The sequence below is a fragment of the Schistocerca cancellata genome, chromosome 7 (genome assembly GCF_023864275.1).
Source record: "Schistocerca cancellata isolate TAMUIC-IGC-003103 chromosome 7, iqSchCanc2.1, whole genome shotgun sequence".
In the NCBI taxonomy this organism is placed as follows: domain Eukaryota; kingdom Metazoa; phylum Arthropoda; class Insecta; order Orthoptera; family Acrididae; genus Schistocerca; species Schistocerca cancellata.
This window is the reverse complement of record NC_064632.1, coordinates 523,023,477-523,039,776: the sequence shown is the minus strand read 5'-3', so window position 1 is coordinate 523,039,776 and position 16,300 is coordinate 523,023,477. Positions and strand designations below refer to the sequence as shown.

General features: G+C 44.2%; 1 protein-coding gene and 1 non-coding gene across 2 annotated transcripts in view; one reads left to right on the top strand and one right to left on the bottom strand.

Annotated features, from left to right (window-relative positions):
- LOC126092875 (dachshund homolog 2) overlaps positions 1-16,300 on the top strand; it is a 982,096-nt gene that overhangs the window by 216,664 nt on the left and 749,132 nt on the right. The window lies entirely within an intron of this gene.
- Positions 2,149-2,222, bottom strand: Trnat-ugu (transfer RNA threonine (anticodon UGU)). The gene has a single exon. It is a non-coding gene; the product is annotated as a tRNA-Thr (tRNA).

Sequence of the window (16,300 nt, the reverse complement as noted above, 5' to 3'; positions counted from 1 at the left end):
CTCACCAATTGAAAACATCTGGTCAATGGTGGCCGAGCAACTGGCTCGTCACAATACGCCAGTCACTACTCTTGATGAACTGTGGTATCGTGTTGAAGCTGCATAGGCAGCTGTACCTGTACACACCATCCAAGCTCTGTTTGACTCAATGCCCTGCCGTATCAAGGCCGTTATTACGGCCAGAGGTGGTTGTTCTGGGTTCTGATTTCTCAGGATCTATACACCCAAATTGCGTGAAAATGTATCACATGTCAGTTCTAGTATAATATATTTCACAATGAATACCCGTTTATTATCTGCATTTCTTCTTGGTGTAGCAGTTTCAATGGCCAGTAGTGTGTACATACATAACCGCCGATGGTGTGTAAGTGTACGAAACTGACATCTGATCATGTATTCTGGGTGCTTGTCTTTTATTGGGAAGCAATGTAATCGGAGCGACAACTTTTAATTTTAAAAGAGGTGGAACGCCACGCGCGGCGCTGGCGGCGCTAGCGGCGTGGACACCCCTGATCGAATGAATCGGCCCCCCGCCGTGTTTGCGTCGCGCCCTTTGTCGCAGTCGCAGAGTGTTTGTACGACTTGACTGCTGGGCGCCGCGGGAACCGCTCCCGTGACCTCTGACCCGCCGGGAGGTCCGTTGCGGACGGGCAGGTGCGAGTTGCGGAGGATGGCGCTCCCCGCTGACTTCTTCCGCCTTGCTGCCTCCCGGCGTGTTCCAGTCTGCCGGCTCCTGGATGGAGGCTATTCAGCAGGCGGCAGAGACCTGGCTGCCAGCGGAAATGACAAATCATGGGAAACGTAGACAGTTGGCGGCTGTGCCCGGTACACCTTTTGATCGTGAGAATGCTACTGCAGCTTATATTTCGACACAGAAGTGAATATACACAAACTGATAGAAAGTTCTGTGATGAGATTTCCGAAAGCAATGGCTGGTTACACATTACCCGGCAGAGAAATGAAGATATCCGGGAAGAATTAAAGATAATTAATTTTAATGAAGCATTTAGGTACTGGAGTAAATGGAAGCAGCGTTAAAACAAGTTGAAATGCCAATAGCAGCTAAATTATATGCTAAGACTGTTGTGCTGGAAGAAGAGCCAACACCGTGTTACTAGTAGGGGCCGAAATGCACGCGTTTTAGCTCACGCAGGCTGGCGTGAGGAGGGAAGAACTATACTGACGTGAGGTCTGGAACATGACAAGGAATGAGAATTCAAAAAGCGGACGAAATTAGTTTGATACTTAACTTTAATCCATTAATGATGAACGTCGCTCTTGACGGTACATGATTCACAATACTGTCTGTTCAGAATACATTCATAGTATCTGAATATGGCGCCTTTCTAGGTCGTAGCAAATGACGTAGCTGAAGGCTATACTAAACTGTCGTCTCTGCAAATGAGAGCGTATGTAGACAGTGAACCATCGCTAGCAAAGTCGGCTGTACAACTGGGGCGAGTGCTAGGGAGTCTCTCTAGACTAGACCTGCCGTGTGGCGGCGCTCGGTCTGCAATCACTGATAGTGGCGACACGCGAGTCCGACGTATACTAACGGACCGCGGCCGATTTAAAGGCTACCACCTAGCAAGTGTGGTGTCTGGCGGTGACACCACAAAGACAAGGAAGAGGGAAGACTGGTAAACCAAAGTACAGAAGTACTTGATTACATCTTCTTAGTGGGCACCTCAGCCATATATTTGTTAAATGAAGGCTTGGAAAAATGTCCTATTCATTAAAAACTACGTAACAAGAGACGAAATGATTATGATGATAATGACGATGATGACCATGAACTGCATAAAGAAAATATAGAGCAGATGAATTCTTCTCGGGATATGAACCGAGTAACCTGGTTGCGGAAAGTTTATTATTTTCATCTTCTATCGATGTGCTGTGGTCCTGTACAGTGTTGACATTTATGTGTTGCAGGTATCAGATCTGCATCTGCTAGTGTCGCGCGAATTTGTCGCATTTGGCAGTGCACGGCACTCCGTCGGATGCAGACCAGAAAACTGGAGCGTATAAATATTAGCATCCATCCTACGCGAGCCCGATACGCGACCATATGATGACATTACAATGAAATGAACACCCTTAGCTGCTTACAGGCGTTGAAATACGTCAACGGGGACAGATGAAATTGTGTGCCCCGACCGGGAGTCGAACCCGGGATCTCCTGCTTACATGGCAGACGCTCTATCCATCTGAGCCACCGAGGACACAGAGAATAGTGCGACTGCAGGGATTTATCTCTGGCACGCCTCCCGCGAAACCCACATTCTCAACGTATTGTCCCGCACTACATTTGTAGTGCCCTCGCCCATTATACTCATTACTCGCGGCTCGTTGCATTCCCGTGAGTTCGGGCACTGTTTGTGCATTCGCACAGAAGAAGAAGATGGTCAAGTGGCCGGTGAGCCTTAACTATATATATATATATATATATACTAAGATGGTATCTGTTCTTCCGGACATGCCCTAAAGAACAGATAGCATCTTAGTATACATATGATGACATTGTTGAAACGTCGCTATACTTCGGTTTAATCGGTTAATATACCGAGAATAATTGTGTGTGGGTGAAATCTTATGGGACTTAACTGCTAAGGTCATCAGTCCCTAAGCTTACGCACTACTTAACCTAAATTATCCTAAGGACAAACACACACACCCATGCCCGAGGGAGGACTCGAATCTCCGCCGGGGTCAGCCGCACAGTCCATGACTGCAGCGCCTAAGACCGCTCGGCTAATTCCGCGTGGCGAGAATAATTCGTCAGTGAATTTCCATGAGAAAGTTTACATTTATGTAATCCAGCCCAATCATCAAACCATAGATTTGTTTCAAAATCACAGTACTGTAATTGGCGCGGTCTCATGAGGAATGAAGCACTGACTTTTCAAACCTGTCAATTACTAGGCTTCTACTCTAGAGTTATGCATGTAGAAACTATTTTTTCGTAACAAACCGTTTTTGCTTACCTGCAAAATTTAACAAAATGTAGTTACGAGGTCTTCACTGCCTACCATCGATATGCAGCATTGGAACATAACTGAATCACCTTCGTTTTGCTCATGACTTTGTACTATTTGCTCCAGTGCAGATAAACTTCCATTAATAATGGAAATACTTAGTACTACAAGTTGGAAAGTAGGTCTAAAAGTCAGTTCTTGTGCTTTGGACTCACTTATAATGGAAGTGTAAGCAGTGTTCAGAGTTCATTGTGTTACTACGCTCGGAGGATCAATTATACATGTAAAAACAAAGAGAAATACGCGATGGCGAGAAAAAATATTAGGCTTGCAACTTTTTTATGCAATGAACTTAATTTGCGTAGATGGACGTGAAAAACTTAACCGATAAAGTTTAATAAATTAAATTCGCCAACGTAATGGAGAGGTGGTTACTGAAAACCTTCCTCATTTATGACGTTGTTGCTAGTATTGTCGAACAGGCCTACATATAAAATATCAGGTGTCTAGCCGGGGACGCAGTAGCTGGACAGAGGACCAGTGTTTGGAACGGTGTTGAAATGCCTATTCGAACACTCACAATCCGATTTTGCGTTATTTCCTGCCGGCCGCGGTGGTCGTGCGGTTCTAGGCGCTCCAGTCCGGAGCCGCGCTGCTGTTACGGTCGCAGGTTCGAATCCTGCCTTGGGCATGGATGTGTGTGATGTCCTTAGGTTAGTTAGGTTTAATTAGTTCTCAGTTCTAGGGGACTGATGACCACAGCAGTTGAGTCTCATAGTGCTCAGAGCCATTTGAACCATTTGCGTTATTTCCGTGTATCACTTCATCGACTGTTGTAATCATGGCCACCGTCACTTCCTCTCACACTCTTTTTCAAATGAGTAAGCCATCTCAAATGACGAGGACGGATCTTTTAATTCAAACGAAACGATAAATCCAAGCCTACCTATTCAGCGTACTGGAAATATCACGTTCCTATGAAGAGATAATTTTTTTCTGTTTTCAACAGCAAGTTTTTTCCTTGCAATCCGTTTTGTTTAATCGAAGTGACGTGCAAACGCAACCTCCATTGGAATAAAATCCTCTACAGTTACACATGTACAGCAACACTCAAAAACGTTCACGTAACTTTCGACAGCTTTGACAGGTGCGCTGAGTGCTTTATTGAATGGGCACATTATTACGTAATGAACGGAATCAAATGTTGTTTGAATGATACTCGACGTTTGCGCAGTGCGCACTGCTGTATTTTGGGATAAATACACAGAGCCATATTTACTATTTATTTGGATATCAAACTCTCCCAACAGAATTTTCGTATTATTTCACATCGAAGTCGAAAATGTTGCTAGTGCCAGTTTTTGCTCCGTCTCGCTTAGTTGCCTATTCTCTTACAGATGATCATAAAGTAGAATATTCGTTACACCGTTGTTTTCTGTTCTTCTGGACATAATCACAGCATGCGCTGTTAATTGTGAGCGGTTTAGGATATCTTTAGAAACCACGTCTTAGACAGTATATGCTGCTACTGTGGACATTTAAACGCACGTTGCGTACACAATCTGTTCACCACATGCATACTAATGCCGGCCGGTGTGGCCAAGCGGTTAAAGGCGCTACAGTCTGGAACCGCGTGACCGCTACGGTCGCAGGTTCGAATCCTGCATCGGGCATGGATGTGTGTGATGTCCTTAGGTTAGTTAGGTTTAAGTAGTTTTAAGTTCTAGGGGACTGATGACCTTAGAAGTTAAGTCCCATAGTGCTCAGAGCCATTTTTTTGCATACTAATACTTGTGGTTTTTGAAGATGGACGACGAACGGCCGAAATCATTCACGATTAGAGAGGTGCTTTGTCATTACGTCTAGAAGAAATAAAATTGAATTATGGTTCAAATGGCTCTGACCACGATGGGACTCAACTGCTGTGGTCATCAGTCCCCTAGAACTTAGAACTAATTAAACCTAACTAACCTAAGGACATCACACACATCCATGCCCGAGGCAGGATTCGAACCTGCGACCGTAGCAGCAGCGCGGCTCCGGACTGGAGCGCCTAGAACTGCACGACCACCGCGGCCAGGAATTGAATTATGTAAGACATGTCAATAGATAGAATGCAGCTCTTTGTATAGTAGTTGTAAGAGCGCTCTGATTGCAGTTTAAACTATAAATACCTGTTCCTTACTCTGCCGGTAAAGTTTAGGAAATAATAAGCCCAGAAAGCACTTTGTAACATCGAAGTTAGCTTCACTCCTGCAGTGATTCGTGTCTCGCCGTCTCATGCTTCCTGCAGAAAGAGTACGTTTCGACGTATCCATGAAATAGCTGGGGAGTGCTTGTTTTAGATACAATCGACAAAATGGCCCACGAGCGACCGAGGTCTCAGAAGTTTCAGGACTTTGTGGCAACGGGCCGGTTGCAATCTCGTGAAGCATTTGCCTGAAGTTGTTGGTAACGCTGAAAAATTTTACAGGCGAGAAGCCTATTACGATTGCTGTGTTCTGCGCCACTTCGATGCTGCAGGGAGAATTTTTGCAAGTTTTGCTCTTTCTCGATCTGAGAAGTATATGCTTGTTGTTGTTGCGTTGCTGTGTGGATCTTTTTGGTATCCCGGTGGAGCGACCAATAGACATTTCGGAAGCTACTGAGTTCTGTTTCACTGGTCATGTTCTTCAGACTTCAAAGACGTTGTGGTACGATGAGGTTCGCGTGACTGCTTATCCGGCGAAGCTGTCAGTTTATTTTCGCTGCGCACCACTTTCTGTCCGGAAAAGCAGCTCATCGCGCTAGTGGGTATGGACTCCATCTGTCATCTCACCAACGTTAACGCATGTGCTCTTCTAGGAAACTGTTCCGTGGTAAGCAGATGTTCGACGATTTGCGCGGTCATTTAGGCCGGAATACACAACGCTGATGGTAGAGCTTCACTTTTCTCAAAACAGGAGTGTAGTAGCCACGGCAGTAGTATTCGAGGATCGAGCGAATAGAAAAGAAAAGTTTCAACGCGGCTGAATGGAGCAGAGGGTTTGAAATCCCCGTTCAGACATTAAAATTGCATCTAAAGTGCTCTCTCTAAACTGGAATCTGGAAAAACAATTGCTTACATCCCTAGTTGTGAGCTGCTATCACTCAAGTTTAATCCTCACTGTCTGTACTAAAGTAAGTCTTAGGAGACTAGAGAATGTCCCTTTATTCCGCTCTGGGAACAGACTGTCAAAACTTTTTCACTTCTTGTATATTACGCATCGTTCCATGTACGTTTGTCAGTAGGGATTCTTCAGTTTTTCTGTAACTGTCATTTTCGATGTAAAAAGGCCAGTGACCACTTTCGCACACGCCAATGCATCAACTTTCTGTATATTCCATTCATTTGAGTTGTCGTACAGCAAAAGACTTACGACTGTTTTGTAAGTAAACCTGGAAAGGTGTGTATAAGACGAATATCAAGAAAAGCATAACAAGGATGATGGAATGCAATGGAGTTAAATCAAGTGACGCTGAGGGCATGAGATTAGAAAACGAGATACTTAAAGTAATAGATGAGTTTTACTGTTTGGGAAGTAAAATAAGTGATTATGGACGAAGTAGTGAGGATATAAAATATAGACTTCCAATGGCAAGAGAAGCATTTCTGAAGAAGAGAAATTTGTTAACATCGAATATAGGTTTAAGTGTTAGGAAGTCTTTTCTGAAAGTATTTGTATGGAGTGTAGCTATGTATGGAAGTGAAACGTGGACGATAAACGTTTAAGAAGAGAATAGCAGCTTTTGAAATGTGTTGCTACAAAAGAATACCTAAAAGTAGATGGGTAGATAATATAATTAATGAGGAGGTCCTGAATACAGCTGGGAGAAAACAAAAATTGTGGCACAATCCGACTAGAAGAACGGATAGGTTGTCAGGTCACATTCTGAGACATCAAAGGATCATCAATTTAGTATTGGAAGTAAGTGTGTGTGTGTGGGGGGGGGGGGGGTAAAAATGGTAGAGGGAGACCAAGAGATGAATATAGTAAACATATAAGAATGTAAGTTGCAGTAGTTATTCGGAGATGAAGAGGCTTGCACAGAATAGAGAATATGGAGAACTGCATCAAACCAATCTTCGGACTGAAGACCACAACAACAACAACAACAAATAATCTGTCTCCTAGACAAACTGCACTATACCAATATAACATCAGTAAATCGATGACGTGGAATTGCGTTACCTGCAACTAAGTCCATGGTATCACTTCACTTCAGAAGCAACATACATTTTTACCATCAAGTGTTTTTACCATATGACCGTTTCCATAACAGATGACACATTAATCGAACTTATTAAATTTCGTGAAGTGCACACGTATGCTGTCATCTACACTACGATAGCTGTATTTGCATTATTCATACTTCGTCCATATGTCAATGGACATTTCTACAGTTTTCATTGGCTGACATTCCCACAGCTGCAAAAAAATTTGAGAGCTCAACTGATACTAACGGCTTAGTAGCTATTGCATAACATAAACAGTAATAATACGTCGGGAAATCAACATTTTTCATTCCTGAAACGGAAAAATTCACTCTTATATATATACGACAGACGCTCCAAGTTTTTATTTCCAAAAGAATCAGTTTGTTGTTGTCCGAGCACTGGTTTACTGCTGCTCTCGATACTAGCAGGTTCTGTGCAAGCTTGTTCAGTTCTGTGTAACTACTGCAACCTCTATCCATTTGTATCTGCCTGCTGTACATTTGCACCCTTTCCCCACATAATCCAATTACCAAATGCACTGTTCCTTGATGTGTTTGGACTTATCGAAAGAAACACTTTATTTCCAAACAAATTTATTCATTATATTTGCAAGTGTATGTATCAGGTTCGTTTTCATAGTGTAATATGTATTATTATCAGCTTTTTTTTGTTCTGGTCTAAAATTGTTAACTTACGTATGCAGTAGTGACGATTATAGCAGCAGACAGATATTCTGTGAATAAAATTAATTTATCTGAATTTACCATGCTTTCGGTCATTAAATAACGCAACGTCTCTATTGTACGCACACATAGCAATATATTAAAAAGATTTACTAACATGAACGTAAGGACAGAATTAGTAAGAATTTCTATTCCAGTTCTCTGGAGCACATATGTTATTAATTAGGTGTCAGCGAATTGTTATATTTCGCGAACAGTTTGCTACGTTCTGTTTGTCAAGAAGTTTTCGATCTGACGCAAACCTGGCTAGATATCGCTCCGTTTTCTTTTAGCGGCTGGCCGTGAAGCACTGATTCGAGACATGTTCGAAAGTTTACGGACACCTGGTTGCTCTACTCCACGGCTCTTAGGATATCGCGAGTTCCTGTGTTACGTGTCTCGTGCTGCGAAGATTCCCCTCGCTAGCCGGTGTAGACACTGCTGCCACTTGCCCGGCACCGTCCGCCGCTGTCTGACCCAGTGCGCCACGCCACAGGAGGGTGGCCGTTTCTGCGACTCTGATTCAGCGCCGCCCCGCCGGCAAACATCCATTAGCACGGCCCTCACCCCCGCCTCCACCCCCGCGGCCGCCGCTACCGCCGCCACCCCCGGTCGTTGCTGGAAGACCCTCGCCCTCTCTACTCCTCCACTCCTGCTCGTCTACAGCTCACTCTTTATACGTCAAGAAAAGGCGCGTCAGGTTGGTTGCACCGCGAGCAGTCCAAAACTCCGTGCTTTTGTCTTCACCTATGTCGCGTATTAACGAAGAACATTTGTTTATACTTTCGAAACACTTGCACAACCCACACTTGAATACAGTGGGAACCGTATCAAGTGGGAATAGGGAGATTTCGACTGAATACAGAGGAGGGCAGTGCGAATGACGATAGCCATACTTGATTGGTAATAGATTGTAACGGAGATGTTGACGAATCTAAAACTGACAGGTAGTGGAAGAAAAAAAACGTAACGTCTCACTTCTTGGGAAATGCTAAGAACCGGTTTTCAAAATGGTTCAAATGGCTCTGAGCACTATGGGACTTAACATCTATGGTCATCAGTCCCCTAGAACTTAGAACTACTTAAACCTAACAAACCTAAGGACATCACACAACACCCAGTCATCACGAGGCAGAGAAAAATCTCTGACCCCGCCGGGAATCGAACCCGGGAACCCGGGCGCGGGAAGCGAGAACGCTACCGCACGACCACGAGCTGCGGACCCGGGTTTCAAGATCTACCTCTACTCCTTGCTGCTCACATTAGGGTGCATGGCAGCGAATACAGCGTGAACCACAATTATTCCCTTAGCCCGTTATGCTCGTCGCATTCTTGGAAGGTAAGGGGCGAGAACTGCTGTCCGTAAGCCTCTATATACGCGGTGGGCAAAATAAATTGCCCAGCAGTTTATTTCATGCATCCTAAGATAGGCAACCGAACTTATATCATCATCATCCTGCGCAGATAATATAAGCTGGTTTGCCTATCTTAAAGTGCAAGAAATATTTTGCGAACAAGATTTATTTTGCCCACCCTGTAAGTTACAACTTCTCTACTCCCATATGCCTTCTTGAGACATGTGTGAGGAAATAATATTTGCACGTCTCTTGCTTGACTGTGCTTTCTGTAATAGTAAAGTGTTACACCATTTGCCTCTCTCGTAGTATAGGGTGTTTCAAAGTCCTTACATCAAAGTCTAGGGGTTTAGATCACGTCTTGGGGAACAACTTGTGTCAGAGGCAAAATGTTCGCTGACGTTTCCCGGCAACGCTAGGTGCCCTTTTATACTAATTACGCCCCAGAAAGCCGGCAGGCCAAAGGTACCACTCTGCTATACGTGTATGCAATGTATGCTCCCTGTAGTCCAGTCACCAGCTAAAGGACACCTAGAGTTGCAGTTAAGTGTCAGTATTTTTTATGTTGATTAGTATGCGTGGCACAAGCAAGCCATTAAAGTTTATTTTCTCCGGGGTAGCAGGTCTGGTATTGAAGTGTGGACAAGTGGAAGCAAAAGGATAGTCTACACTGATGTGTTTGCAGAGAAAAAAAAACAGCTTACACTTTGAAGCTGGTACATATTAAGGTACCAATGATCACAATATCTGTACCTAAATACCCTATACAACATACTTGGAAATGTGTAATTCTTTTCCACCTACAGTAAAAAAAAAAAAAAAAAAAAAATACTTCATTTCAGACTACGCACGACGCTGCTGCTGATCCAGTGGATCCTTATTCGGGTCCTCTAGTTTGATACTACTTATTTCTTAAGTGGAAAGGAGACAGATAGTATCGCTAAATATAGTACAAAACTACCCTCTGACAATACTTCATAGCGATTCATAGAACAGATTGGTGAAGGTACGTAAAAGAAGACATTTCTTCGTATGCTGTCCTTATTAAACAATAATTTGGCTGTTAAGTGTTTCGCAAATCATCCAGCTTTATTCCAGAGCATACTCGGTTACCGCTGTAAATGTATTTTCACTTATAATCTGGTTAGCTACAAAAAATTCTGGAGCTTAATTTTGGTTTTATGCCCGATTTTTGCCTCCTTACCACCTCAGATTTTAATGACGCTCCACTTTCTAGCGTAGGCTATAGCTTCGAATTATTTAGTTGTGTAAAATTCCGAATGACTAGAACAACTAGTATGCAATGGTTTTAACAGGGGCCCGCCCAACTCTGTAGATTTACCGCTCTACAAGATATAGGACGTAACATGTAGAACAATGCATTGCACACTCTCATTCCTGTTGCTTAGGTGTGGGTTAATAATTAGCTACCACTGGCAGGTACTTCATCTGTGGTCGGCTAACTAACGTAACAACAATGGATGACGTAAATTCAGACTCTACTAGAGCATAGCGGGATTATAAAGATCAGAGCAAAGCTCATACAACTCAGATGCTGAATTTTCTAAGTGAGTTCCATAATATTGCAAGCATTACTCACTCCGTTTAATTAAACACCGAAAGAATCTCGACGAATATCGTGAGCTAATGCTGCAGCTCAAATTACTGCCGTCCTTGGAACTGATCCGCTTACTGTGAGGCTATTTCTGAGCTGGGAAATCGATATTTACGACGAACGATAGACACGAAATTAGACGCCATATCGAGCATCTACACCACGACTCAATAAGGAAGAAACACGCCGTAAAAGTGGAACGTGTTAATGGAAATGTACCACGGCTGCAGAAGAGACTTTGTTCCTCAATATAAATTCCGTTGCCTTTCTGGAATGTCTTGTTACTTTATTACAATGATACGAACGATAGGAACGGCAGATATGTGTGAGTATTAATAAAAGTTAAAGCCCAAGGCGAGAAGTATTGTTAACTGTGGTGTTCATATCAGATATTCTCGTTAAGCCACTTTACTGAATTGTAGTACTGTCAGAGTAATTTATTTTCAAATGCTGGTGCATAGTTTTTCAGGAAGAACGGACACAGTCAATTATGAATTACTGCACATTAGAACAGACGAGGAAATGTGTTTTGTCAACAGTGTGAAACAAAATAAGAACCAAAGTTGTAATGCTTTTTGAAAAATACGACGAATAACAGTAATTATATAGAATGGAAGATAAATTAATTTTCCACAACAGATGCATTTGGAATCTTTTTTGTTTAGTTTATAGCTATCATTGCTATTTTTGATACAGGTCTGAATCGAAATGTAGCTGCTGAGCAAGATTTTTGGACTATATCGCAGTTATCAAACTTTAATGAAGTCTCTAATGAGACACGATTTAACCGCTCTTCTTCCAGAGTTCCGAGTTTAAGTCCTCCGTGCACTTCTGTTACACTTCCATATACCTGTTATGATGCTAGAAGCGTGTCTCTAAATTAATTCGATTTCTGTCATCAAGCCTACTTGGTAAAGACTCTAAATGCTGCTGCAGAATCTTAGAATTGGTCGTTCTTGCGACATGTTGGCGATTTCCTTTACAGATGCTTCATTCGCACTTTTCCGGAATCCTTCCAACACGTCTAAGTCTTCAATTCGTCTTCTCTACAACTAATTTTGTGGGATCTTCGCTTTTAGTACTACCCATTAAATATTATAGTTTGTCACGTTCACCACTAATCTTGTCTTTGTTATGGATATTATCTTGTATAATGCACATATTTATCATCTTTTCAGTTAGATTGACTGGTGCTTGTAATAGGTATTGAGATGATGGTGATATAAAATCGAAATTAGTTAAAAATAATCTCCGCCTGCACTTCATGAATTAAACTTACAGCCTGTTCCTTCTTCTGTTCATCGGTCATCCTACATCTCTCTTTGCAGTTGTTTTATATATTTAAATAACCTGTCTTACCCCAGTCTACCGGTGTCTTGTTTCCATTTGAACCACCTTTGCTCTGTTTTTTTTCCATTATACGGTATTCATTAATTTCTTCTCTTATATTATTATTTTCTATTTTTTCTTAGCCTCCATCCTTTAAATCTCCTTTGAATTTTCATTTCAGTAGACAGTAATCGTTCTTTTATCTTTCTTAATTAATGTCCAGAATTCGCTTCCATATACTAGAACAGGCGTAGCCAATACTTCGTAAAATTTTAGTATAGTGTCGTCCCTTGTCTTATCACCCAGTGTTCTGTGTATGGTGTTGCAAATCGTTTGAAACTTATTTGATTTAGGTAACGTTGAAGTTCGGGGATGCACGATACCTTCCCCCATCACCGCCACAGCCTACCATCATGGTATAAGCTCTGTGCAGGTTATCACATTCTGACTAGAGACGGTTGCCACCGCAAATAAACTTTGTTGCGGTCAAGGCTGTTTTTAATCCAGTTTTAAAGAATTTTAGCGAGTCCACTGATTTTCTCCATGAGAACGCTCTCAAAAATTACTAATTTATTATTGATTTCGTTTACGTATGGCTGAAAATATCGAAAACAGTAAAAAGGTGTAAACACAACTGCTTTTGGCTAGTATTTCGTCGGAGAAAGACAAGTAATTAGGAGATGTACGAAAATGTAACAAAAATAAGAGAAGTACTGAGAAAGTGATTAATCTTTTTTAGGCACTACTGAGTGAATTAGAAGGGACTGAAGAAACATATATGCCTGTAATTCCGGAAAACGAAATCGGCAGTGGCATGTATCGCAGATATAAGAAAATAACCAGAAACAACATCACGTATCGGATATAAGAGAAAAGAACATTTTTAAGAGCATAATTTAGAAGTCTTGCCGATTTACAACCCACTTCAGCTGCATTTAATGTTTTTATTGTCAGATCACAACCGCTTTTGTGGCAACGAAAATCCTCTGGTAACATCTCCGTAACAATGATTCGTGAAAGAGTAACAGACCCTAAAACACCCACTAATATAAAATTTTTTAGAACTTTTAATACATATTAAATAGAGAAAGATGTGCTCACGTAGCTATGTCATACGTACGAAGTTGCGTTCCCCACAATATCGCCGATTCTTCGGTTGCTCTCGTGCCTCATCTGCGCATACGCGAGCTCTACACTGACTGGTTGTTTACTTCCGTGGTTTCACAGCATACGGTTGCGTTCCATGAATTCGCATAGACTGGAGTGGAGCGATGTGTTTTTTTTTATTTATATCAACTTTTCCATTAGTATTCACTTGCTTGACACACATTGTCTAATTGCGCCACTTCGACGTAAGCTTCCCCTCTGTTCTTTGATCTAGCCACTCGTGAGGTCTTTATATGGCTTTTTGTGTATCTTCGTGTTACCAGTTGATTACTGTGATGTAATTTGTTTAGGCTCCACCGACCATTTTTGACTTGGATACCTACACTCGGATGATTTTCATTCAATGACTTACCGCCACTTAGCGGCTTATTAATTTGGTCTGTCAACTACTGCTGGAGTCTTGCGACTTTCATAAATTCTTAATTTTTTTCATATTAGTGAGTATTTTATGGCCTGTTACTCTTTCATGATTCAAATGTGTGTGAAATCTTGTGGGACTTAACTGCTAAGGGCATCAGTCCCTAAGCTTACACACTACTTAACCTAAATTATCCTAAGGATAAACACACACATCCATCCCCGAGGTAGGACGCGAACCTCCACAGGGACCAGCCACACAGTCCTCCGCCGGGACCAGCCACACAGTCCATGACTGCAGCGCCTGAGACCGCTCGGCTAATCCCGCGCGGCTCTTTCGTGATTCATTGTTACGCAGATGTCACCCGAGGATGCGGTTTCCGTGCCACAAAACCAGTAGCGATGTGATAACAATAAGCTTGAATACAGCTGAAGCGACTTCTTAATCCCGAAAATGATTAGCCACAGCCGTGGTTGTCCTGTATACAAGATTTTTGTTAAATTTAGAAGCCTCGCAACGAAGAAGAAATAACAAAACGGAAACAACACTGACAGAAGAAGGACAAGATGGGGAGAAGATAAAGGAAATAGCGAAGAAAGAAAAAGAATTCACGTTGCCTGCGAACGCAGCTGGTCGATACGATTTTAAGGTGTGTTTCGTACAAAGAGAGAATCCTGTGGAGCGTAGCAACTGATGCAGATCTGCCGTCAGCGTCACTGCTGGTACCGTGCCGATGCATGTGGTTGTCCTGTCTACAAGATTTTTGCTAAATTTGGAAGAGTCGCAAGGCAGAAGAAATAACAAAGCGGAAACAACATTGACAGGAGAAGGACAAGATGGGGAGAAGATAAAGGAAATAGCGAAGAAAGAAAAGGAATTCACCTTGTCCGCGAACCCAGTTGGTCGATACGATTTTAAGGTGTCTTTCGTACAAAGAGAGAGTTCTGTAGAGTGCAGCAGCTGATGCAGATCTGACGTCAGCGTCACGTGACAGGAGCAGCTGCTAGTGCCGAGCCAATGCATGTAAACTAGAGGGCGCCGCCGTGTCGGAGAGAATGATCTCACGTACCAGTAGTTCCGAATGCCTCACCTGTACCGAAAGCTCTTTGAGACCAGCGCGCTTCTGCCCTCCCGCACACGATTCATATTTACGCCGCGCTGCCCCAGATAGGTTCCCGAATCTCGTGCAGCGCCGGTGCACACTCGCAACAATGCTCGCGCAGATGCCCCGCACGGGCGGCCGTTTTGTGCGCGGCGCGCAAATTGCAGCAGCCGAGAGGCGACGCGGACAAGACAGCGATCGCCGGCGGCGCTAAGCCGCGGCCGCATTGTCGCCCTCGGGTGCCGCCGGCGACACCGCGGCCAGGTCACTGCACCCCCTCCCCCTGCAATCAGCCCGCTGGCGGGGGGACGCCCTCCATTCACCATCGCGGGATTAACTCGCCCGCCGGCGGGATCAACACGGGATCGCAGCCAGTATTTGTGTAACACCGGGAGATGGCACGGCCGCCGCTAATGGCTACGCATGCGCGCCTCCCAAAAGGCGACACGCACGCAGCTCTCTCTTTTTATTGTGCCGGCCACTCCAGCTCTCGCGATTCTACAGCGCCTAACCGTCCCGTCCCTACCCGGCGGCGAGCACAAAAGCGCGGCACCCATTACACGGCAGATATCGCGGCACAATGGCGAGCGTGTAACAGATCCTTGTAAGAAAAATTCTGCGGCCGCGCCAGGGGGTCGCCGCCTGCCGTGCATTAGAAACCCAATCCTAAGTGGCAGCCGGCCGGCTGGCACTCTCCAAGTGACACAATCTCTAAAACATCGTCGCCCTTACATTTATTCCATTTCCTCGAGCGATAAATCCCTCCCGTCTGCCGCCCCCCCTCCCATCCCGCATCCCTGCCCCGACCGCATGAAAAGGGAGCGGAGTGAAGAGAAGGGGCGCAAAGAGATAGAGAAAGAGAGAGAAGTGAAAAGAGACAGACAGACGGCAAGCCACTCGAACACCGGTTACCCACTTTGACGCGCGCCGCTGGCTCTGCGCGTACATAATGCTTCATATTTAATAAGCGGGCGCGCGGCTTCTGCAACAGATCTTTGTCTCCGCCGACCCCCTCCTTCGCTGTGAAAGAAGCCCGGGGGCGGCAGTTCGGCCACAAAGGGCGGGGCGTCGCATTGGGCGCCAGCAGCGCGTGACGTAACACACAGTAGCCATCTGCAGCCAGGTGGCGGCGCCTCTTCAGTCGGCACCGGAGCGCAAGACGCGATTACGCTCCAGGCGTCGTAATGACGCGGCAGCTGTGAATCTCTGCTCGCGACATAGGCCAGTGACCCGTCAGCCTCACCCCACTATCGCTCCTCCCCCCCCCTCCTCCTCCTCTGGCATAAACATGGTCCTAGCGATGTGTCAGCTTCACTCTTCTTCTACTTCTACTACTACTACTACTACCACCACCACCGACCGAGGTGGCGCAGTGGTTAGCACAATGGACTCACATTCGGAAGGACGGCGGTTCAAACCCGCGCCCGTCCATCCTGGCCG